Source organism: Erithacus rubecula (assembly GCF_903797595.1).
Source record: "Erithacus rubecula genome assembly, chromosome: 8".
In the NCBI taxonomy this organism is placed as follows: Eukaryota; Metazoa; Chordata; class Aves; order Passeriformes; family Muscicapidae; genus Erithacus; species Erithacus rubecula.
Genome location: NC_136659.1, coordinates 9,335,995 through 9,360,980, shown reverse-complemented (window position 1 = coordinate 9,360,980; position 24,986 = coordinate 9,335,995). Strand labels below are relative to the sequence as shown.

At 38.9% G+C, this 24,986-nt stretch overlaps 1 long non-coding RNA gene across 2 annotated transcripts in view; it reads right to left on the bottom strand.

Annotated features, from left to right (window-relative positions):
* Positions 1 to 2,556: 2,556 nt before the first annotated feature.
* Positions 2,557 to 24,986, bottom strand: part of LOC306804554 — a 30,683-nt gene continuing 8,253 nt past the window's right edge. The window contains exons 1-3 of one of the 2 annotated variants that reach the window (XR_013774917.1): positions 4,379 to 4,403; positions 2,706 to 2,852; positions 2,557 to 2,605 (exon numbers count right to left, since the gene is read on the bottom strand). This is a non-coding gene — a long non-coding RNA (uncharacterized lncRNA). Of the gene's footprint in view, positions 2,606 to 2,705; positions 2,853 to 4,378; positions 4,404 to 24,986 lie in introns of those variants that run through there. The other variant, XR_013774916.1, reaches the window with a different exon arrangement.

The following is a 24,986-nucleotide window of genomic DNA, read 5'->3' as shown; positions in this document are numbered from 1 at the left end:
AGAGCTGGAAACAAACCACCCACATACAGAGATGATAAAACATCAAAAGGCCTATGAAATATGCTGGCACATGTATATGTGTTTAAAAGTGCACAAAAATGAAGAAAATCAGGAACATGAAACTAAAGTTCTTTTCCAGCTGTAATATTGGTTATAATAAAGCAAAACCAAAAAAATTCTTAGTCTTTAACTCAAGCTCAGCTGAAATGATATGGTAAAAATGAATGTTTTCTGTAGTATCAGATAGCTGAAAATAAACATATCTGCTCACAGGATTGAGAATGTCAAAAGATGCAAACATTACTCAGCCTCATTAATTCTATTTGGCTTGAAAATTATTGTCATGTGCTCTGGGGAATATGTTGCTTTACAAAAGTGAAAGTTCTGAAAACGCATCATGGAATTGTTAATTCATATTACTCGTGGTCTCAAGGCTCAGCAGGGTTGGGATGAACCAGCAGAAACTTCTTGTTGACTTTTGCCAGGATAATGTGGCTGCAGGAGCAGTTCCACACAATTCCCTCTCATTTTGTGATGACAGCACAAAAGGAAAAAATAAATTCTGCAGAGTGGGATGTCAGAGGTCAGGGACACCACAGTGCTCCTGCCAAGCACTGCCACCAGCACAGGACACAGCATCCCAGAGATCACTGCTTTTGGCATGTGGCCACTGCTGAAGTACATTGCCAAAACCAGAATTTTTGACTTGAGTTTCTTCTTTTAATTTTCCTTTTGATAGGCTTTTATTCTGAAGCTGTTAAAGTGTAGGGTATTATTAAAATGAAGGTTGGGAGTGCTGGAAAAATCCTGTACAGTGAGCCGTGCCCCAGTGCCTGAGGTGCCATTTTGAGGTAGATCTGTTATCAGACATGAAACTGGAAATACCAGCTCTCACTTGATGGGCTTTTCTTTGGTGGAGGAACAAAAGCACTGAGCATCTGTAGCTGATAGTCACTGCTATTTTTATATCAAAGCTTCCTTATCTACTTGGCAAGTGATTCAGGGATTTTCTCTCTCTCCTAGGTGCCCCTGTAATATGTTTGTTGTAATCTCTCACATATCCTCATTACACCTTTTGCTCCACATTAATAAGAAATGAAAAAGTCAGGTTGCATTAGTTTTCTTATCTTATCCATCTCTTTTAAGAATTCCTCCCCAAAAAGTTAAATGCCCTCTTTTCACTTGACTTTCTCATTTCCCTTTCCTACAAGCTTTTTTTTTCCATTCTGTGCTCACAATATCTATGCTCTGTGACCTGACTTGACTTCCCCAAAGCTTTTAACAAAATTATTAAATACAGTATTGTAAGCATTTACATGTGCACTGCACACACCAGCATTATTCTTATATTATAAATACACTTCTGCTTAGTTCTTAATCCTTTTCTTATGTCTCCCTCCATCCCTCCCCATGTTTTTATGCAAGTGGGTTTGCTTTCTCTGTCCCAATAGAGGCTGTGAGCTGTGCTGGGCTCTCCTTAGCACTCCTGCCAGTAGTCAGATCTGTTCTGCTCTCCTGCAAAGGCCAGCTCTGATGCTTCACTTTGGCTCTGCCATGAAAAAATTATCTCAAGTGCTGATGACTTCAAACTCACAAGAGTAAAGACAGGCAGAAGCTGTGATATTTGGGTTTTAAGTTCTACAGAGTTCAGGCTATCTTGATGTGCCTAGTATAATAATAAAGGCTGCAAGTAAAATAGCAACTGAGGTAACTCTCATTCTAATGATAAGGAAACTCAAAAGTCTTTAGTTTGGCACCAGCATCTTCTATCAGAAAAAGTTAATTTCCTGTTGACCATTTATCAGCCTTTGAGTTCTTGATTAACAAACACTAGCATTTGTAATGAGATGGGAAACACTGCTCAGAGCCCTGTGACTTCTTTGTGAAGTGTTAATGGTTTCCTTTTCTGTTCCAAAGTGGGAAAAAAAGAGTGAGGGCATGTTTTTTGGGAATCTATTATACAACTGTATTTCCAGGTAACTATGATACAATCTCAGAAAGATAAAGTCACCAAATGTTGCTATCGAGCTAGGAGTGGCAAATAATAGCAACACATTTCTTCTTGGGCAAAAGAAGCACTTTATTGGAAACCTGACTCATATTTATAGGACAGCAAATCTCAAACAGGACAGCAGTTCATTGGGCAATGGGAGAAAACATCCCCTATCATGTACATCATGCACTGCCCCATGGTCAGCACCAGGGGCTAATCTATGTTTATTAATTCCTTCCTATCTGTAAGAAAGCTATCACCTTGGGAAAAATCCTGGCCAGAGCTGGGAAAGTGCCACAGCCTGGGAAAAAGACTCAGAACCTGAGAAAATGCCTGGCTGGAATCTGCCTAGACCTTCAGCAAAGTGGAAAGCAGCACCTCTGGTCCCTCTCCAGCACTAACAACCAGGACAGGCACATCTGGCACAGTGGATGTCTTACCTTACCAGGGCAAACATCCTAAAAGGTCTCTGAAACACCACAGGGTTCATTGCTCTATCACACCAGAGATACCAAGGAATTTGGGTAAAGCACTGATATAAACACCAAAATACCATGGAAGGCTTTTACTCCTTGCCTACAGTACCACTCTTTGAGTCCCACTTCACAGACCCTAATAAAGAAGAAGTAAGGAATGCTGCAAGCATCTAGGAAAACCTTGTATGGTAGAAAGCCAACAACTTGTCTCAAAGAATATTTCATAATCCACTGACCTGTAGGTGTCAGAGATGCCAAAAGATGAGGGGGCATGGCTGCAAAGTGACTTGGTCAAGGAGCACCACAAGATGCAGAGGAAATGGAAATGCTGCTCAGAGCATGAACTGAATATCCATTCATCTGCTGGCATTGGAGAGAGCAACCTGTAAGTGAAAAAGGCACATTGACAGCTGCAAGCTTTTAGGTCAGCACTTCCATTTTTCTAAAAGCATTTCCTTCAAAACATACAGTTCCTGGATTCCTTTTTATGAGCTCTGTTATCAGTTATTATGTTGGTATGTTCCCCACTCTTTGTGAGCAGCAAGTGGTGAGAATATAAACCAAAGTGCTGCTTCTGAGCCCATGCCCTTAGTGAATCAGGTTTTTATATCCATTTTCTGCCTATTCGCTTTCAGGGTGGGTTTTTTTTTTTTTTTCTTCCTCTTAAAAAAAGAGTACTTTACTACAGCTCACACTAAAAAATTCTCTGTTCTGTTGCTGGTGCTTTGGCATAGCCTCCAGCCTCCTGCAGTGAATTGTGTCTGATGCAGCTTCGATCCACAACATCTCTTATTTCCCTTGAGCTGCTCTCCATTCTCTTTTAAACTGAGAGCCAATAATCACAATTCTTAGAAAGACTTCTACACATATGCTAAAAATACGCTTTTAACCAGGGACTTCTGCCTACATGTGCTGTGAAAGACAGTGAAAATGGGAGAGGGAAGCATGGAGGGAATTTTCTCCCCCTTCTGAAGCCCTGCATGAATGTGCTGTTTTGCAGGGATCCTACTGCCCAGTGCTGAGGTGGTGTGCTGGGTTGGATGGGGGTGAGTGTGTGTCTCATGCAAATAAAGATCTTCTCCTTCCTTTAGCAGCTGTCCAGTAAGGAATCCAGCCACTGCCATTAGGTCATTTTTATACAAGGTGCAGGTAGGGGAAGGGAAAAACCACATTGTTTATGTAGGTTGTGCTTCCATCACAGTTTTGCAGTTAAGTTGCAGACATATGCAATCTCATTTAAATCCTGGATACTTATCTACATGAACTGCTTCTGAAGACACCATTGCTACCTCCTAAAGTAGCATAAAATTGCATTTATCTTAAAATAGAAAATCAAGTTTTGTTTCAAACACCATTGTAGGTGTTAAAATTGGTGTTTTAAATACCAATTCTTCAAGTTTTGGAAATTATGCCTCTCCTAACCAGCATGTTCTCCTGAAGGGATTAGCAGGGAGCATGTGCAAAATTATATGAAAGAGATTTGGGGCAGCACTTCCTTTTTACTGCCTGGACCCACAACACTTGGTTATCCTGTTGGCTCCCTCAAGTCTTGCACAGAGTAATTCTCTGGAATGAAACCTGATGTTGGGGGAGATAGGAACAAGCTGGGGCACTCTTTACTCTCATGGGTGTAAGGCCACTTTCTAAGGAAGAGAATTTTTATTTCCCAAGATTTTTCTGGATGATTCTTGTAGCAATTATGTTGAGACATAACTGCCACCAACTCCAGTCTTTTATTAAAAACTTCTCATGCCTTCCCTCAAGCAGCTTCACACAGCACTGACTCCTTGTCTCTGCAATTTCTTTTTCCATGACTGGCTAACCCCAACCTGTCCCTTACATGCCACCTAACCCTGCCTGTCCCTCACACAGCATCTTCTTACCTTGTCTGTCCCTTGCACAAACACACATCTCTTCCTCCTCACAGCACAGCCCAAAGTGCAGCAGACTCCAATACTCAAGCTCCAACTCACTCTTAACCAGCTATTCCACATTTTATAACCCCCATTATCATTGGGCAGGCAAGGCTGTCTCCACTCCTCAGCCATCAGTACAGCTGTAATTCATTGGGAAGGATTGCCTTCTGCACCATCCTTACAAACTATCTTCCCACAGGTTCTCACTTAGGGACTTGATTGTTTAGCAGTAAAGACCCAAACTCTGCATAAAGAGACTCACACCCAGAGCTTGTGTTCCCCCTGTTTGCTCAGAAGGAAGAGAATAGCCAAAACAATTGTTTTGAGAGATTTAGGATTATTTGTGCTGTGCTGAGCTTGACAGACCATCTTCTTCCCATGTAAATATAAACATTGATCATAAATGGAAAAATATGCAAGAGCTAGAGATTAGGAACATAAACTGTTAAAGTGTCTGGCTTCACGTCCCTCTTCTCCAACACAGAAGGAAGGGCCATATCATGGATGTGAACAAAGTAAATGTCAAGTAAAGGGAGAAAAAAAAGTGTATGAATATTTGCATATGCACAGGAAAGAAAATCTTGGGCAATTTTCTTATGGCAGTTCTTTGCTCTTGAGATGAATTTTAAATAACAGAAAATAATTCCCTCTAGAGTTTTCCATAAATGATGATTTATATAATTTTGCCTCAAGGCAATTCCTGTGATATATAGATAAAAATATATCAATATTTGTGCAGATATATGCACTATAGATGACTCATGCTTCTTCAATTAAAAATGTATTCTTGATGCAAACATTTTTTAAAAGCTGTCATGTTCCCCCATTTATCTCCCATTGCATCCTCCAGTTTTCCTACACTTAAAAATTTATTTTTATTAAAAGAAGATGTTTGCAAATATCCTGGAGACTTTTGTTAAGTAATTAAGAGATAGTAATAAATTAATGTGTTTTTATATCATTTCAATGTCAACTTACGAATTGTGTTGACATTGCAATCCTTTAGACAGTTCTAAAGGAAGCAACAAGTCTGGCAGAGGATTTTGACTTGCAAATGGGTTGTGCAAGTCAGTCCCAGCCACATGCAGTGACACTGTCTTCTGGAATACAGCAAGTCCCAGCTGCAGATTTATTGAGATCTGCACCCTTTCCTTCATGGGTGGGGTTTGTGGTAAAGAAGGACAATCCCATTCATAACACATTCAGCACCTATTCCAGCTTTCCATTTCCATACATCTGTGCTATTGAAAGCAAATCTGCTGTTCCTCTTCAGGGGATACACAGCCAGTCTTGGATGAAACAATGTTTTACAAAAATCTGGCAAAAATCTGTAAACAAACTTTTAATGCCCTAAATCCAAAGAGCAGAATATTCAACTTCACAGCTAAATATAACAGTAGGTTGATCAGTGGATCCTATCTTTGAATTTGTATTTTTGGCTGTTGTTCTTAAAGTACATTCTTGTGTTTTCTTGACTGTCTATATGCTTTAAAATTAGGTACATATATAATTCAAATTCTGAAAAAAACACAGGCTGACTTGGATCAAAGAATAATAAATTTCTAAGGATTTCTCAAACTCATAGCAATTTCCTCAAAGGAATGCATAACATAAACAGAGAGGTTAAAAAACCTCACAAGTTTTGATTACAAGATGCTGGATATTGTACAACCTTTTTTGCTGGTGTTTTCCAGTCACTTAGTAAAATTTTCACTCTCCAAAATTGGGTTTTCCATCAGGAATGTTTTAGTTTATTTGAAAATAAATCTTGGGGAAATTGATGAGAAGCCTATGTACTATCCCAAAAAACAAGCAAAATAAATATTTGGAAATATTCAAATTGTAGTCTTTCATACAAAGCTGTTTTTTTGAACAGTCTGCATTCTGTCTTTCTGTTTCCTTTGTCTTTTTATAGATCACCATATTATGCTTCCATATAGAGTTAAAACATTTACTTCTCACTCTTGTGTGATAAATGAAAGAACTGGTGTCCCATTTTCATTAATTCTGTTTCCTCACTAATTTCCAACTGTTAATTAATGAGTGTGACAAGATAATTTCTGTAACATAATTTTGAGCCATTGCTCAGTGCAATTTTGAGCTCAGAAGTCACACCAGTTCTGCAGCAACCTGCCAGATGAATGCTGGAGGGATTGGCAATCCCTGCTGTCATCACCAGTCCCTGTCAGAGAGAGCAGAGCACAGCTGGCCACACCTGCTCCTGCTAAACCAGAGAGGAAAATAAGGGTCATGCAAAAGGAGTGAAGCTCTGGTAGGAACGAAGTGAAACAGCAATCAATCCTTCTAAGGTTCTGCTTCTTATTTGGGTCTTGCTAATGGGAATTTTACTCTCTGTGACTTATTAGTGTGCCAGGGAGGTCAGTCAGGGTCACTGTGGCCCCTTCCCAGTTGTGCTGCTGGAGCAGACAGGCTGCAGACAGCTCCTGGTCAGGAGCAGGGCTCTGTGCTCTGCTCCCAGATCCTGGCTGTCCATCAGTGGGGTCTGAGGGATGAGTGTGCCAAGTGTTTTGGGAAGGAGTCAATGGAAGGAACAGTTTTCAAAGGATGGGGTTTTTGTGACTTGTGAAGTTCCTCACTGTTACAGATAATCATGAGTTTTTGTTTCTTTTCTTTCAAAGGGAACAGAGGAAGAGCTAGAATACACTATAAATTGAAATAAGGAGCAGGCCTCCAGATTCTTCATAGGATAGTGTTGCTATTGTGCATGGGGCAGAATGCACTGTACTTCCCCTTTTCCCATTCCACAAGCCTCCAGTGATGAACAGACATATATCTCAAAACTATTGCATTTGCTCCAGTGAAGCTGGATGTAGTGATACCAGAAATGGGTTCTGCAGGCTGTTGAAGAGATTCTTCATTGAAACTGGCAGTCATATTGGGAACCAGCTGTTGGCTGTAGGTAGATAATTTTAAAGTATTTTTGAAAAAGCTAGAGGATAATTCTAAATTTCTATAGCGCAAGCCAAGATAATTCCCTGAGCAGTCTAACCAAGAAAATTGCACAGGTCCTTGACACAATACTACCAGATTTAATATAGCTTTTTTCTGTGATCCCTTGTACTGGAGAATTAAAGAAAATGAAATGAATTCTGTGTGGGTATTGTAATTGGTGCACAGGGTGTGAAGGAAAAAAAAATAGAATATGTTCAGTTACAGTCTCAGGAAACAGTAAAACCTCTCTGGTTTATAGAGCCTGTAAAGGTGCTCTACTGCAGCTGGCCATCGTAATGATAAAATAAATTTTATGTGATCACAAGCAAGTTCTCCCTGTGTGTAGAGCAAATCCCTCTGAGCTTCTACTTTATAGATACAGTTGTATTTATCTACATTAAAGGTGGCTCAGAGACTTCTAGGTTTTTGTATGAAACTCGTTATTGTACAAAGTCAAAACAGTGTTATGCAATCTTAAGAATAAAACCTAACTTCCAACTCCCAGGGTGTTACTAGCTGAGAGAACTTTACCCAGGTGAGTGACATTGAGGTGTTGTGAATACAATTTCGCTGATAAAGTAAACAAGATACCACCTTTGTGGTATAAGAAGGATTTAAACACGTGAGGTGCCAGCTTTTCCTATTCCAGTCAGTTTAACATGAAAGCAGTAGCTGCTCCCCATCTTTCAGAAAAGCCAAAATATATTATATAGTGTGTTTTGAGTAACAATTATTCACAGCTTTGGCAAATAAAAATAGGGTGCTCCTAATTTTGAAACAAATGAAACAAAGTAAATACTAATCTTATTAAGTTCCAAGTAAATACTAATCTTATAGTTAGAAATTTCTTTATTTAGGCTTTCTCATAGATGTCTAGTTCTTGTACATGACTAAGACACAGAATTTTCAAATATTAATATTAAAATGGCTGTATGTTTTGGAATAATAAATTAGGAGCTATGGTACATTACAATAAAAGTAGTCTTCATTTGCATATGCTAATTAATTTCTGCTTTATTATGTCAACATTTGGGAGTAGTAGCCTTATTAACAGGAATGAGTTTGCTTATAGTCTGAAACTAAACACTGAACAAACTCAGTGAAGGTGACCCTTTTTCCTTTCAATTATCAAGGTTAATTATAAAATTAATTAGGTCAATTTTTTACCTTTGATTAGGAGAATTTACCTTCTTTCAGCTTTGACATAGAACCTGGATCTGCAGTGAAAGATTTTGCCTTTGTACTAAACTTGGTAGTTTTGTGACATCCTTTTTAAAAACCCTTCCATGTTTTTGCTACTCAGATGATGTCAGACTATTGAACTCAAATTAGAGACTGTATATTTGTTTTATCTTGTCATTATCCCTTTCCTGGTCTAATTCAATAACGAAATCTGGTTTTATGAAATAGTTTAACAATTTAACAGGAAACAGATTAAAAATTAATTGGTTTCTGTTCTTTTCATGTACTGCCCGTTATAGTTGCAGTTATAATCTAGAGCACTGACATGAGTCATCAGTAGAATATTACCTTTATTTCTGATTTGCTTTTCCCATAATTATCCTGATTTCTGTTCTTTGGCTCTTATAAATATAATGAGGAATAGCTGAGAACATTAATTTTGCTCGAATATTCTGCTGCTGTCTGGCACATTCTGAATCCATTAACTGTGGTTTAATCTTGAATGGCATGGAGGCTCCAACATCATAGATGTGCCCAGGCTAAGTGCAGGCACTCTCCTCAAGAGCTTGTAGGCTAAACAAACACGGGTTAATTGGCAAATACAAAAAGGTCTGTAGAACAAATAATTATCTCATTTGCTGGTGGGTAACAGAAATTTTAATTGATTTGCCCCCTGTGACAAATCTGTGCCTGAATCAATAGTTTAATCTTAGTCTGAAATGTATTGCCTTAATGAGAAGGACATCTTATTTCAGCTGTAATATGACCCTTTCCTGAATAAGCAGACTGAGTAGTTAACTTCTGCAACCTTCTGCCTCAGCAATTAACAGAGACTAATTCTGCAAGGTAAGGAAGCCTTTCTGCGTGGTGGCAAATATTTCTCTTTCATTGCCAAGGAGTTTGAAGTCTTGATAATAATAATAATACTAATAATAATAAGACATAAATTTTGATTTATTGACTTTTTAAACATGAGAAATAAAAGTGCCAGGTCAAATAGGAAAAGATTAGGGATGGTTTGCATCCAGATCATAAGAGATAATTAAGCAGCTGGACTCCAGTTTGTTGTTGGAAGGTATAAAGACATCCTGATGGGCAGCTTCCAAAGGAAAGTTCTGGTCTTTTACAAGTGTGGTTATCAGCCCCCTGCATCAGAATCCAGCTCAGAGAAGAATGGACTGTGCTCTCCTCGTGTGACTGGGAGCACCCAGCACTCCAAAACCTGAGTCAATGTCTGCAAAGGTCTCACACCTTGGTGAGTCCTTTTGTTTAACCTGCCAGAGCCATTCTAGGAGCAGAATGCCTTTTTCATTTTAGCTTGGCTGACAGGCAGCCAGAATGCTCATCAGGCTCAGTGAACTCTGCTCCTGTATGAAGATCCATCTGACATCAAGAATGAATTCCTTCAGCATAACAAAAGTCATTAAAATATTTAATATTCTACTTTTAGTGGGAGGGGCCATCCAGAAAGCACCAACCTTTGTAGTGGGGTATTTATGTAACAGAAGATAGATCAAACTAAATATGGCTGTTTTCCTTATCTGAAAGCTATCAGAGACAGGGATCTTTAGCTATCATAATGACCCTATAAGCAGTTAGAAGAGGAGGATTAGGAGGATTACATACATATAGATATATACATCAAGTTGCAGAAGTCTAAATAGAACTCTTAAAACTTCCTTTCCTCCCTTTCTTATCAGTATTTTCCATATAAAGAAAATACTTATTTTTTTTTTAATTTAGAGATCATTAAAACCTCCTTTCCCACTTAAATTGTCATAGCTGGCTTTTAGCTATTGAGTAATCTGTTTTTCCTCTGTCTACTAGTTTGCACCTTCATATAATTTCCAGCTTTCATGTCATCACTGCATATTTGCACTCCTGTGCCTTCCTGTGGTTTCTCAATACAAGACAATCCACTGGCTTTCTCCTTGTCTATTATAAGCTACATATGTGATTTCCTTTGAGTGTTAAAAGCAGGAGTGTAATGAAATTCAAATATTTGTTACTGCATTGGAGATGAAGACCAAATAAATATCTCCATAACTACACCCTTACATTTCATTGCCCAAAGCTATGGGTAGTAAAAAAAGGTATAGCAAGCTGTTTTCCTTTGTGAGCAATAGTCAAGAATGACACAGGCAGTGAAATGCTGCAAACTGGCAAGCAGTGGCTTGGAATTGTGTTGAGAAGGGTCTCAGATCCACTTTTCCCTACACAGTGGTGAGAACCTGTCTTCCCTGAGCCTGGAGCTGAAGCACTCTGCATGTCATGTGAGGAATTCCAGCTGGGCAGCCTGCACACTGCTTTGGTGCCACTTGTTCTGCTGACCTGTGTCCTTTAGTTGGAGGACATTGGGGTACAGAGGCACACCATGTAATCACAGGGCTCTGCCTGTGCAGCACAGCTCACAGGAAAGGAGCTTACATTTTTCTTCTAATAAGTCAAACTTGTTTAAGCATGTACAGTCCTGGCTTGTCAGCTCCCTGCTGCTGTGGTTCAGTCTTTGTGCCTTGCCTTGTCCTCAGATGAGTCCCAAAGGTCACTTGTCTACACCCTAAGCAAATGTCTTAACTGCTTGTTAGCAGAAGGGAACACTTCTGCTAAACTGCTGTGTAGCCCTAAAAATGGAGCTAGAGGTAATGAAATAATGATAATTTCAGTCACTGTTTTATCCTTGCACTAAGTATTTAGCAAGAACTTTGAGGCTTGGAAATATTCCTGCCAAGATAGTCACTTCTTGCTATATTCAAAATGTTTTTAAATGCAGTAAACAAAACACTTCCAAAAACATTCTAAAAACTCTGGGCAAATGAACACTGACAGCTATTTATGGAATTGCAATGGGTATATACAGTTTTCACTGTCTACAGATGTAGAGAGTCATGATCACACTACTACTGGTATGGGTCAAATGTTTGTGTATTGACAAGAGAAGGGGAGCCTCCAAAATCAATTTACAGTGGCCAAAACTGGAAACAGATTTGGGTTTGATTTGGAATGAAGACAAACCCAATGGCCTGAGCACCACTGCCTAACTCTACAAACACAACTGAATTAAGGTGGAGGGAGTTGTAGGATCAATAGCACATGGACAACACTAAAATGAGCACATTAGCTATATAAGCCTCCCAATCATAGCCAACTTTTATGTTTTTCCCTGTAATTAAACCTTTGTTTTACGGTTTATTAACTCACCATGCCCACAGAGAGGTGCTTTTGAAGGGAAAGCCACCAAGAATTACAACTGTGTGACTAGGGTGCATTTTTAAAATCCGAGTCAAGGTAATTTTGCAAATGGACAGTGCCTTCTCATTGAAAATTTAATCACCCTGTACATGGGGTTGATAGCTCGAGCAGAGCTAATGTCTCCATTCATTTATCCTTTCATCTTGGGATGTTGCAGCTCAGTGTGGAAGAACAGCAGAAATCAGCGCAGTGACTTGCAATTATCACAATATTTACTGTGCTTCATGTGAACGAGGCTGATTTATGTGGTCTGCAGGTAGCCTGAAGGAATGGCCTACACAATTTCCTTTCCCCTGATGCAAGTTCAGGATCAGTGCAGCAGACAAAGGGGGCTCTGCTATCCCAGTTTGCCCTGTGCTCATTCTTTTGGCAGACTGAAGCTCCAGTTTGCTCCAGGGTACCCAGGAGCTGGTAGCAGGTACTGCACTAGAACACCAGTGTCCACAAGCTCAGCCAAGTTTCCTTTTGTGCTGGAATTCTCTGACAAATCATGACCTAGAAGTAGCTACAAAGATTTCCTCTGTCCAGTGGATATTCCCTGTTCCTTTGAATATGTATTTTAATGTCAGAAGTTAATAGGAAACTTTACAGTGTTTTCTCTAAATTACCTTCTCCTAAAACCTGAATGAATGCTTCTCCATGTGAGATACATTGCAAAACCTCAGGCATCTGAATGACATTGAGTGTCCTTTTTACTATCTCCTCCTGGCTCACTGCATTTAGCTGCTTTTCTTTATGACTACTGGAAGTTTCAGACATTTCATCACTCCACTCCCAGTCTAAGATCCCTTTATCTTCAGCTCATAGTAATTGTGTGAAATGGCTTTGCATTCACTTTTATCAAAAAATGGAGCCCTGCTGGGGCAGCAGCAGATCAGCAACACGAGGATGCACCCACAGCTCCTCATGCACTCATCTCTCAGCTCAGTGAAAGGGCACTGCAGAAAACTCCACTAATACACAAATGCAGCTTGTTCATTTGGGGGAGGAGAGCTTGCTTGTGGTTTTCTGTCATTGCTGCTGTTTAGAAAGGCAAAATGAAGCAACACAGCCTCGTTTGAGGGAGCACCAGAATTCAAATGCAGAATTCTTGTCAATTTTCCCCCTTGGAGCAATACAAAGCAGTTTGCTCCTTTATTGATATCCCACTAGTTTTGAGGAATCTTAACTAACAGGATGGTCTCATTTTTCTGTACCAACTCATACAGGAAGGAATGTTGTATTGCACATACAGTGATACCTCATGAGTGACAAGAAACCTGGACAACCTGAGTCTCTGTGTGAGAGAGGGAATGAAGGGACAAACCCAAAGTCACCCTGAGCCTGTAGAAAGCTGGCTACAAGCATAACCTAGATATGATGGTCAGGCAAATCTGTGCATATGTAGACAAATTTGGGCAGAAAAATTAATGTACTTAATCTAAAGAGCAGGAGCCGTAAAGAGAACTGGATATCTTCATTAGGGAAGAAAAACATTCCTGAAAATGTTTAATGGGCACACCAAGAGATTGGAATTATAAAACATTTCTGACTAATTTACTAGAATATTGAGGAGGATTTGTATTCTGCAACAGAACTCAGGACAATTTGTGCTACTTTCTTGTAATAAAACACCATAAAGAAAGAAATGGTAATTATGTGCACTTCCTTTATATGCAGTTGATAGATACCTTTAAGTACTGCAACAGCTTGCTGATGTACCCCTAGTATTTGAATAAATACCTGAAGTAAATAGGTTGATGAAACCTCTCATAAACTGCCAGGTGGGTAAGGGGCTATTATGAAACTACCATAACTTGCTCAGTTTTGTCTTGGTACAAGCTGTTCCTGAGCAGGTCTGTAGGGTCAGAGATCACAGGCAGACTCAGAGGTTCAAGGAAAACTGCACTTAGCTTCATGATGGAAATTCACATAGGCTGCACCAGAATATGAAGACCGAATACGCCAAAGTAAATTCCTGTGAGCTGCAATTTGGTTTTCAGTAATTAATCTGGGACTACTGAAACTATAACCTTCCTCACCAATTTTCTTGGAGGCCATTTGGAGGCCAACCTGAAGAACTATTTGTTGCTAACTCAAACATATAAATGTGAAAGTCTTACCATTTAGTTTTACATGTGTTTTAAAAGACATTGTTATCAATTAGAGGATTAAAAGGATTAATCAGAGGATTTAAGTTTCATAATTAAAAAAAATCCCACAGTGAAATCTATAACTTTGTTTGCAATAATCCGTAGTAATTCTCAGAGCAGACAGCATGTTGGAGCCAGACTATGCTGTATTTCTTCTCCCTTTCTCCTAAAGGAACCAGCACTGAATCAAGCTCCTTTTGCATCCAATGTTTCTTAGAAATTCAACAATGATGCCAGGCATTCAGCCTTGGCAGGGCAACATGTTTAGGTAACTTTGTCAGTGTCAAGGTGGCTGGAGAAGCAAGAACCATGTGGCAGTACAGCTTCTCCTGCTCCTAATGTGCCACCTCCAAGGTCTTTTCCCATGGAACCAGTCCCAGCATTCTAAATCTGAGAGAGCAGTCAAAATATTAGTCAGGTTTTCCTTTAGAGGTATGATTTTCATTCCTCATCTGCCAATTAGACATTTTATTTTTGCAATGCTACTTATTTCAAACACTTCTTGGCACAAAATGTTTGTTTGTTATCTAAATGTAAGTGGGGATATGGATGCTCTCAAAAGAACACTGACCTTTAAGCATATGTATAACATCTGTAGGAAACAGCTGGAAAACTTATCACGTGCTTCTTCAGGTAAAAGTGCAAAGTGGTGCTCCTGCAAAGCTTTTTTTCAACCCCTTTCTTTTCACATCATGCCTTACACAGCAGTGCAATTCATTAACAGCTGAAAAAATAATCCTCTATTGGCCTGAATATTCTAACACAGAATATAAGGTGCCCATATGTGAAATTGCTGGTGTGAAAAAGAAAATATCCAATGAACCTTTTTTTCCCTACTACTTTTAGCTTTCTAGCACTCATCTGCTAAATAACCTCCTTTTTAGCATCCATTTTTCTCCCTGCTAAAATGACTCCACCTAACTAATCATTCCTCAAGCATTTGAACACATTAGCTAATTGGTTTGCAGGGGTTAAAGCAAGTGGTTGGTAAACCTCAGATAATGCTGGCAACATTCAGAGTCAGATGATTATCCAAAATTTACCCAAACTCATCTCAGCCTCCTCTGGCTAAGCTCAGTGAGGATTGCCATTTTTTGTTTCAGGTTGGCCATAAAAAGCAGCAGGTCTTTGTTAATGCTGCTGCCTTCCAGTTTTCTTTAAGACTCTATATAGATAAATTGTTCTTTCATACATTTCACTTTATATGGCTGAAGAATCTACCTAAAGGGATGGCAGATTGAGAATGGCTTGGGGTCCTGGGTTTAGGGCATCATACTCTGGGCTTGCTTATGCAGCTGTCATGTGGCCATGGCAAGGCACCCCTGGGTGTCCCTTGGGTGCAGCCACTGCAAGAGCACCCACTCAGTGCTGGTGTCTGGGCTTAAAGATATTTTCCTTGCAGGATACAGCTTGTGACACAGGAGCCCTGCATGGGCACTAAACCAAACCAGTCTTAGGCAAGGGGAAAGTTCAAAGGTTTGAACTCGCCTTGCCTTACAAGAGTTTGCTGTTGCCTCAGCCACCATCCAATAAAACTGAGGTTGGTTTCCTGTGGCTTTGCTGAGGGCCACCAAGCCAGGCTGCTGGAGCAGGTGCAGCCCAGAACATGGACCCACACCCTCTGCCCCTGCTGCTAAAGTGGGGGCAAAAGCACTGAAGGGTTTGACTGTCCCCTTTGGAAATATGTGAGCACTCTCCCATTCCCCTCTCCACCAACTCTGGGATGGTATTTCATCATATCTGAGCCATCATAGAAAGTTTAACCTGCAAAATTATGCTCTATAAATGACAACCATTTTACTCTCAAGGTGAAAGACTTGGAGACAGAGAGAAAGAATGAAAAAGAGAGAGCCAGTTTCCATGACAACCCAGTGAAACTTATACACCATAGGAAAATGTCATTTTCCGAAAAAGACAGAACTTCATGGACAAGAGGTACAGTACATCAGAAAGGAAATTGCAGTTTTAAATGAAAAGCTCATTTGCATTTATGGTTTTGAGTTTCATTCTCTAGTTACAAGACCCCATTGTAGACGATTTAGTAGTGAAAATTATATTCAACATTTCAGATGAATAATGTAGATCATGATCCAGTTCAGCCAGAAGTTCCTCATGGCACACTTGGGTTCAGAGAGCACAGGTGAGGATGGATTTTGCTTTAGCTGGGCTCATGCTGCAGCATCATAGAAGTTCCTGACATTTTACACCCTCTAACAGACCTTGCAAAGCCAGGATGTGTCCATAGCTGTTGAGATTCCTGCCACAGCTTGCAATTTCAGCACCTGAAGTTTTACCTCCTAGATCCCATGTTACCTGTGATGCCATCAATCACCATCCATTGTGAGCCACACTGCATAGGAGAGCATTTTATGATGAGCATTAGCGTCGTAATATTGCAAAGAGCATTGTTAATGAAGCATGGAAAAAGAATAAATTCAGCTAATGGGTCTATGTGTCAAATTTCAATTAGGGATACGTTGGAAAGTGAAAGAGAGCGACGAGCATACAAATTAAACCTTTAACCTTCAGAGTAAAGGGAGAAAAACCTGAGAGAAAGGGAGATGTTCAGAGATGTTTTCCTAGCTGAATGCAGAAAAGTCTGAATACAAACTTTGAACTACTCTTTTCTCTTTAATTACCATTATTTAAGAAGTGACTCAGAAAAATTCTGTTTTGATTCACTGGTTTGTTGACAGCAATATTACTGTTTGTGCTATTTGCTATGCGGGGGAGAGATAAAGATTGGAAGCAGTTTATGGTGATGGCAGACAAAATCTCACCTTTGTGAAGCCTGGGCAGGGGATATTAAAGCTTATCCTTCCCTGCCTGTGAAGTGCTACTGGAAAGAACCTCCTTCTCTCTCCTCTTAGGCTTTCAAACAGGTCTGAGTTGAGTCTAAGCATGTTTTAATGCACAATCTGACTTGCATGGCTTTTGAATGCAAATAAATAGGATGGGGGTGTTGCAGCAGGAGCAGAGCTGAGCAGGCTGCAAGGGCTGGACACGGCTCAAGGCACCTGGGAACTTTGCAGCTCACATTTGCTGTGGCAGGGAAGGCAGCAATGGTTCAGATACACAGCAGTGGGTTCACACAGGTGCTGCTGCAACCCTGCATTTGTGATTTAACATCAGCTGCTCTACTAAAGCAGTGTAGGATGAATTCAGCTTGAGTTTAATCAGCAAAATTACCATTACATCTACACATGCCAGGGTTTAATTCAACTCATTTTTCTGCATGAGGAGTGAGGATCTGTTTCACAGAGCACTGAGGCTTGGGTGGAAACTGCTGAGACCTGAACCATGTCCATTGCCCTGGCAAAAGCCAATGTGCTGATGCTTTTCTGACTTGTCGACTGCTAGAGAAAGCTCACCAGAAGGAGCCCAAATGAGCCTGAAAAGAGCCTTGATGCCCTCTAGTCAGGTCTTTCCCCTGTACATTTGGTTTCCATCTACACATGTAGAGCAGATTTTTCAAACATGGCATTTCCTCTTTGCCAAATTCTGAGTTTGTAGTAAGTGTATGTAAATGACTGCTATCAAAAGCAAATATTACATAGAAAACTGTGTCTTCAAAAGCTCATGTAAAGACCAGAGAAATGTTGAATTCATCCTTCATTCAGAATTACTAACATTTTTCTTTTTAAGTTTTCAACTATGACAGGTATCTCAGAAATATTGCATGATTATTCTTGCCATCTGATAATGGATATATGGATAGCTAATTATCCTGTTAAATCATATGATATCACTTTTGTTTCATGACTGAATGATGTATGTCCCTGTAAGTAGGTAATACAGGAGTATTTCTAAATGACAACATTTGCTTTCACAAATCTTGCAGTCTGAAACCTTAAATTCTCCTGATTCCCCTATGGCAGCACATATTTAAATTGTTTTTCCATCTTTTGTATTTACTTTCAGTAGCTAAAAAGAAAATATTTTCAAAATATTTTCTTCTCTAGCCTAATTGATATCTACATATATATTTATGACTATATAGATTGGTTTTAATAGCATAATTAGGTAACATTGGAAAAATATTATTCTGTGGAAGTGCATTTCCAGACTTAATATTCTCATTTACAGGTTAGAGAAGGAGAAATCTTCTGTGAACTTCCGGCAGTATTTGTTTTCAGCTTGTGTTTAAGTGAAAATCCTTGCCAGAAAACTCACCAATAAAATATTCTGGGAAGTTTTATTTCCTCTAGTGTACTGAACCATAGGAAAATCTAATCCTATTTTTTGAACTCTTAAGAGCAAGCCTCTCAATGAATAGGGGCTTTCTTTAAGGACAAGCCCCACATAAGCTGATGTTCTCATCTGGACCTGACACAAGGATGGAGCCAGGAAAGCAGATGAGGGATCCAGCACTGAATTAACTCAGTTTTAACTGCCTGTGTTGCTGGGGAATTCTTTCCTGTTTTGGCAGATTTTTTCCAAATACCCTGAAGCTTCAGAGAGCTCTTTTTCCTTTCCACAAGCAGCAGAGATTATCAACTGGGTGCTACAGGCTTAATCTTGTTAGGTAAATTGCCCACAACTACAGCACTTCTTGCCCAAGTCAGGGCTGGAGATTCTGACCCAAAGCTGCAGCTCATTTCTCTCTTGCTGGTGAGGATGGAGACCTGCCCTACTTGCCAGATTTCCTCACTGATTAGAAACAATATCTAATGCAATTTAAATCTGACTTTGGGGTGGTGTCACCAGTCATAGAGACATTCCTCAGTACATTAGAAGGAGGAGCTGGGTGAGTCAGAGAAGAAATTAGCCTGCTTTAATTTAGGGCTGGGTATGCACACTGCACCAACAGCTCAGTATGCTCAGAGAGTCAAATTGATTAAATGAAGCAATTTATTGCCAAGATGAAGAATTTAAGCACAGTGGACATGTTTTATACCTCTAACTTTGCCTCTGTTGTACAGACTTTAAAATCACACCAGTGAGAAGAGGATGATATGGCTACCTTCAGGTATAAAATGGAGGGCTTAGGAGATTTAAGAGACAGAAAAAAATGAAGAGTATGAAGAGTCCTTTTACCACTCCAGGAATTTTCCTGGACCTTTCTGCTATTTGATGCAATATAGATTTCTACAATACATTGTTAGGAGAATATCATAAAACATAGATTAATGATTGCATTTTCATCCTTTTCATGTGCCATTTAATGAGGTGTATTCCCTTTCATACTCAACATCAAAAAGAGAACCGCTGGAATTCTTCACATATGCATCAAATAAGTTTTTGTGCTAACAGGTATAATCATCTAGGCCAGAGAATGCTGCTTTTATATCCACTGTTTGCAGCTGGTTTTATATAGACAGTCTAGCACTAGTGTTTACTCACTGGAGTATTTGAAAATGTATGGGCAAGTTCTGCAGCTCAAGCCCACTCTGCTTTCCAATCCCAAATGAAAGGAAACAAAGTCTCCCTCTCTTTAAATTAGATTAAGTTTGCCATTTAAAGAGCTTTTAACCATGTCCAGCATACTTTTCCTTCACAGAATTTGTAGCTTTCATTTTAATCAACATTCCCTTCAAAGGGTCCTACTTTTAACACTTTCAGCTTTTATGATTGTCCATAGAGTGAATATAATTATTTTGAAAGCTCTTAATAGATGGTATGCTGAAAAGATGTCCAGCTTTTCATAACAGGGGATTTGCTTCTGTAGGTAACTATGATTTTGACAAAACAATCACACCACAGGTATCTTGATCAAGTTTGGGCTTGCAGAAAAAGGTACCTCATGGAAAGACTGAATTAATAATCTAGACTCCTAGATATACTGGCTCTGCTGTTGAAATGATTCCATTTCACTCAAAAACCATGAGCATATTGGTTTTCCAGCTCAGACAAGTTTCACAACTTTTACCACTGACTGTGTCCGTGTGCTGGCACACAGTCACTGTTGGGAGAACATGGAGAAACCTCCTCCCTTCAAAGTATTTGTTCCCATTGCCTCCAGCAGGTTTTAGCTGTTGGTTGTCTTAAGGAGAAGGTTTGAATTTTTACACAGCTTACCTGTGGGGGTTCTGGTACACAGCCCTTGGTGGGCTCAGGCTCTCACCCACCCAGGCATTGTCTTGCACTTGTTGCTACAACAGGTTTATTCCCTGCCATTTCTGAGGGCTTCAATGTGGTATGAACAAGTGTCCCAGTAGATAGCAGTGTTGCCTAAAAGTGCTGGGAATTTGTATGAAGAAAGCTTTCTACTATATATTACTAAAATTTATGCCATACCTTAAGACTATTCATTCAAACACAATATGGGCAAATTGCAGGATGTCTCCCAAAATATAAACTGTAACAAATATGGATTTTGACATTCATTCCTACACATTTCTGCATTTAATCAACTTGTTCTTCTCTGTGCCACCCAGTCATTTAGTGCTTACATTCTAAAGACATTTTACAAGACCTGTGGAATTATGTTTTAAAATATAATGAGAGAGAAAGGTCTGTTTTGTTTCAGGGAAAAACAAATCCAAATAATGCTCTCCAGTTATTTTTATAATGATTGGATATGCACAAGCTGGTTTTAAATTCTGTTACTCATCTCCAGCAGCAGGCTCAGCTGAAGGAACACAGGAGAGTTCCTTACAGTGTTTTGCAGATACAACATTTTTCTGAACTAAGGTGAAGGTTGGTTTGCATAGAGCTGTGTGTAAGTGAATAAGCACAGCCACTAGTACTGCTATGCAATTTGTTCTTTCTCTTGTTCCAGGAGACAGCACAAATGCTTTTATTAAAAAAAAAAACCAAAAAAACCCAAAAAAACCAAACCACCAAATATTTGGATTATATTAATACATGCCTATTTGTCTCTAATTGTTCACCTGTGAAGCTTCAGTTCCTAAATGTAACTACTGCTTTCCCAAGGTGGTAATAGGAAGGTGGTATATGTCCAAAAAATGTCTCATGTCTATTTATGAGCAAACCACACTCATAAATAAGATAATTGTTTACTTGTTACTTTGGGAAATGTTCCCCAATTTTCTTAGTTTTATTATCAGTGAATCCTCTTGCCATGACAATGTCTATATATGTCTATATCTCTTAAATGTATATAACTATACATATATATCTCTTATATGTATATATCTAGACATATATATAAATTTAATATATGAAATCTTGAAATGTTGCACTGAGAAGTAATGCTATCCACAGTGTTTGAAGATTTGAGCTAGAAGTCCATTTTCCCTCAGACCTTAGATTGACAGGTGGTTCTGAATGAGTTTTTAAATATATCTTTGGAGATTTAAAAATAGTTTTATACCAGAAGGCAAATATGCAGTAGCTTCTTCTGTGAAGCTTATCTTTCAATTGGCAATAAATAGTGTATGGCTCAGGGAGTTTTGATCTAGTTTGGCCTGTTATACCTGAATGGATTGCCTTAATATGCTATTGAGATGAGCTCCCACTCTGGAAGGTCATTAAAAGGTAATGAATTACCAGCTTTTCTTGCCCTGAACTGGAGCCCAGCAGCTCTCAGACTGCAGTGCCATCCCCAGGGAGAGGCTGGGGAAGCATTTCAGCTGGGGGCTGTGGTCTGTGAGCAAGGAACCCTTCCCTTCATCAGCCCTGCCACATCTGCACCACACAACAGACTGTATCTTTGCCCTGTGGCTGTCTAATGTTGACTTCATTGAGAAGGGAGACAAAGGTGTGAGAGTTTAAATGTCATTCACTTTGTCTGAGATACTCTCCTTCCCCACCCTCAAAATTTCATTTAAACAAGCACCCTATATGAATACTATCTGGGTAAAAGTGATTTAAGAGAGAAGCAGAGTTTTGTTTTGTTGCTTTTTCCCCCTAAAAGATTATATTATATAACAATCACAAAGAACAACCAAATATGGTTGCTCTAAGCTGTACATAATAGCCTCTAATTGAAAACTTGGTGTACTCCATGTCTCTCTTTCTAAGTATAAATGGATACTTAGTGAAATAGATATCTGACTTGAACTGAAATGAAAATTGAGGTGAATGTTGGAGAGCCAGGACTCTGTATTGTATATAGATTGAAGTTTTTCATCATTTGATCAAAGTAAAATAGCTTCTATTTTAGGATAAATATTTATCCCTCCCAAATAAATAAAATTACCCATTTATTTATTCTTCAGGGCAATATGTGTCCTGAAGAAGGAAGTCTGTGGTGTTAAGAAATGCCAGCTAATAGATGGCATAGGAGACTGAAGGTGAACTACATGTGAATTTCTTTCACACAGGACTCTTCAAATGCTGGCAGTAACACAATCATTCTGATAAATAAGCCAAAGAGTAATTACTGAGCACTGGGATGGTTAGGTACCACCTGAAGGCATAATTCTACAAGACAAATGCACATGGATTTTGACAACAGATAAGATTTCTGATTTCCTACACAGCAGAAAACTCTCCCCACCTTGCCACTTTACAATAACATTACTTGTTTGATTATTATCATTCATCTTCTGCATTATAAAGAAAAGTAATGGCAGTGGAGGTAAAATACCTTCAAAATTACCCACTCTTTATTTTTTATAAGTAAAAGCTATTTGTCCTTATACTCTGCTCTCATACAAAATTCTTTCAGTCTGAGATAGGGGCCACATCCCAGCTGAGCCATCGGGCTCTCTTTCAAGTCCAAAGGAAATTTCTGTGGGTGATCTATCTTATTACAAGAGAGAAACTGAGCTGGCTGCAGACATCTCACCAAAGCTGAAATTCATCAGGTTTCTCCTATTCTGAGTTAAGCTACTGTATCTGATTTAGGAAATAAGCTGGAGGAAAAAAAAAAAATCATGTTTGGCTTTTGCAGACACCACCTATAAATACAGCTAATTTTATACAGGTTAAGCATGGTTGTAAGGTGCCAGGAAAGTACATGATTCATAAAACAGGCCTTCCACAAAATAATCCTGCAGTAAATTGTACTTTTGCTTATAATGAAGCCATATATAAACTACACAATGAGGCAAGTCATGCCCATACTGAACTGTTGACTAGCGTGCCAAACCTGTGATTATTACTTCATTTTTCTTGATTCCCTTATTTCCCACATAATTCTCTTGTTTTCCACTTTAAAAATGTTATTTTCTCTACAAAGCTCATAAAGGTCAAGAAAAATATTACTATCAGTATATGCTGTGAAAAGAGTGAATTTTTTCATCTTGTCCTTTCAGTCTTACAGAGTAACAGAGTACAGGATCAAGTTTCAAGATCCACAGATCTTGAAAGCCAGAGCACCCATCAGAGACTTGGTGTGACAAGCAGGTGGAGTCTGCACCTTCACTTCTGCTTCCTCTCTGGTGATGGCACCTTTAAAAAAACCTGAATATGGGGTTTATTATCCAGCCTAAGGAGGTGAATGCATTGACATTCTTCCTTTCCATTCTGTCTCACTGCATGAGAATGAGGGAGGCTTTAAGAAAAGGAGAGGGGAAAGGGCTGGTCACTGCAGACACCTGTTCCTGTTAAATCTGCACATCCTGCAGACACAAGCTTGGTTTTCATAATGCCACGTGCCTGTTTATGTCACAAATATTAAAGGCACATTTTAACAGACATTTGCTTTCTAAACTTGCTTATGGAAAGGAAACAATGACTTTCTTTTTTTCCCTCAGGTGATATTTTAACATAATGGGAATCATCACAACAAGCAATCACTTTCTGAGCAAGTGTTTAGCTTCATTACCCTGTATTAGGAAATGCAAAGATGTGATATCTAAAAATGAATCTGGTGTCATGTAACTTCTAGTAAAAGAAAAATAACTCCCTTCCTGTCAGTTAAGCTTGACCAACATTAAATTAGCACAAATGAGATCAGAATCAGGCCCAGAGATTATTCAATATATTGAAGAAGAGACAGTAAAGTATTTTACCTGTCATTTGCTTAATTTTGTGTTTCCCCAAACTACTCTTATTGGCATCAAGTACATAGAATGTATTTTAAATATAAATATCAAATTACAAACCTGAGTATACTTCATCTGTGTGAGCCATGAGGTAGAACTTGCTTTCACTGCTAGGACTGGAATTAGCAAGGTATTTAAATAAAGGGAAAATGATTATAGGATCACTAAAGAAAACAGTAGCAAAATATGCCAATCTAGAAACCCTGCATACAGAAAAGTGTACAAAAGCAACAGTACTGAGACCCCCAGTAATTGTTAGAGCAATGTGCCTGCTAAAAGGATATTCTCTACATAACACCATAAATCCAAAACCAAACTACTTTCTTGCTAAATTACCTTCAAAGACAATAACTCTCAAAATAATTTTGATGAAAATCCCATCATACAGTAGTTTATACTCTCAGGTTTAGTCTTAGTATCTGTAGGAATATTCTTGATTATTGCTTGCTGGCATAAAAATTTCTATTAAACACAAGGACATAGATAACACACAAAATTCACATTTATAAATAGTTTCTTATTCCCACTAACTCCAACAATCCTTGGAAGAACTCTGGCCTCAAACTGCTAGCCATGCAATTAATTGTTTTTCTGTGGTGATTGGAAGCCTCAACACATTTTGCTGTTTTTTAATCAGGAACTGTTTCCAAATTAAGGATTCTCACTCAGATTTTGTGCCTGTACTTTGTGCTTCCCAAGAAATTAATCTTAATAGAAAACAATCAAGTAAATGTACATGTGCTTCACAAATCCATGCAGTTTAGGAGCTGTGCAGATTTTTCATGTGAAAAGATGCAGCTCAAAATTAATTTTGACACATTGAAATGTTTCCTACCACTTTCCCTATCCAGAGTTGCTTGGGCAAGATGGTGTAGACAGAACAACATTTCCTCTTAAAATGAAGTTTTGACTGCATAGATACCAGGGCTGCCTCACACAAGGCTGTTTTTATCTTCTACTCTGGTGACAAGGTGCTAGTCCAATTGCTGTAATTAGGGATTCAACACATTCTAATATTGGAAAGCAAATAGCATTCTTAGTGCAAACCTTTACTTGGGAAAAAAAAAAAAAAAGAAGAAGAAACCACACTAAGCTATAATTCCCAGAACTTTGAGAGAGAGAGCATTTTAAAGCTGGCAGAACAGAGACAAATGAAAAGAAAATACTTTGAAAGTATGTTTCATACAAAA